Below are 1,232 nucleotides of genomic sequence, written 5' to 3'. Positions count from 1 at the left end.
CGCAGCACTCTTACCCCCGCGAACGCGTTCTCGCGCGATTCGATAGATCGCGTTTCTTCTACGATTAATCTGTCCGGTGAATTAAAAAAAAAAAAAATATCTGCCGGCGCGTCGCCGACTCGCGGAAGAGGGGGAAGCATCGATTACGAAAGGGTGCCAGGGAATTTTCCGGACGATACATGAAACTACGAATGTAAGTGCATTTTCGTCAGTAGACTATACACTGGAAGAAACGTTGCAACTCAAGTTCGATAAGCGGTCTGAGCGATCTTTTCAATTATGAAAGTATCCTACGTGTGCGCTCTATTAGGGAGAGATGAGTTGCGTTCGAATGAGCGTTTTATTTTTATGAATAGCCGGTGTAATAATAGCGAGCGGAAAATATAATAATTCTTATTTTTAGACTATAATGAGATCGCGTGAGGAGAGATAACGAATTCGATATTACTTTCATCTCGTTTTACGTTTATATTTATTGAAATTCATCATTACATCAATTATTAAAATTTATTAACTGCCGATTATTATTAATTAATACTTTGTTATTCATATATTGTAGTAGCTTATTAAAAATATATGTTCCTTATGTCGCATGCGCTTGTAAAATGAAAAAAAGATCAATTTTCTACGAATTGTCGCGATTTTTTGTCAATCATCTCTGATTTTTGCGCGAGACAATGAATTCTATCACAATAAAAATAATGTTAGAAAGTGAAGAGCGACACGATATATATAAAATAGTTAAAGATTTTAGAAAGAGAGAGAGAGAGAGAAAGATAGATTGTCATTTTAATCGATCATTAATATTAAGAAAAGTGATTCTATTGCGAGTTGCAAACCACGCAATCTGTCTTTTAATGACTTGTGTAAAATATTTTATTACTGTCTCTCTGGCTCATTCACTTTCACTTCCGATAAAATAGCAAAGCGCAATTTCTCGAAATGTCATTCATATTAAACGAAAAGAGATTCCATTCTTCAGGCAACAATTGATGCAAATAGTTGTTTTCATACAGCACGATTTTAATTAAATTTTCTGTCATTAAGGAAATTTCATAATTCTAAAGCTGAGTTTATTTGAAAAAATTTTAATTGATTAATTTTGTTGTTATATTCGATCACATTAATTGCATTTTTATATTCTCTCTATTTATTTCATTTATTATATTTATTACATTCAAGCAACTTGTTTTTGTATTCAGTATTCATGTATATATACATGTATACACACA

At 32.4% G+C, this 1,232-nt stretch overlaps 1 protein-coding gene across 1 annotated transcript in view; it reads left to right on the top strand.

Moving 5' to 3' along the window:
* LOC115246227 (kinesin-like protein KIF12) overlaps window positions 1–1,232 on the top strand; it is a 21,812-nt gene continuing 20,580 nt past the window's right edge. Inside the window, exon 1 of the mRNA XM_029824927.1 lies at window positions 1–193. The gene's annotated coding sequence lies outside the window, so the exon portion shown is untranslated. The remainder of the gene's footprint in view (window positions 194–1,232) is intronic.

This window comes from Formica exsecta, unplaced genomic scaffold (genome assembly GCF_003651465.1).
Source record: "Formica exsecta isolate Colony F162 unplaced genomic scaffold, ASM365146v1 scaffold1414, whole genome shotgun sequence".
NCBI classification, from domain to species: Eukaryota; Metazoa; Arthropoda; class Insecta; order Hymenoptera; family Formicidae; genus Formica; species Formica exsecta.
This window is presented reverse-complemented; position numbering and strand designations above follow the sequence as displayed.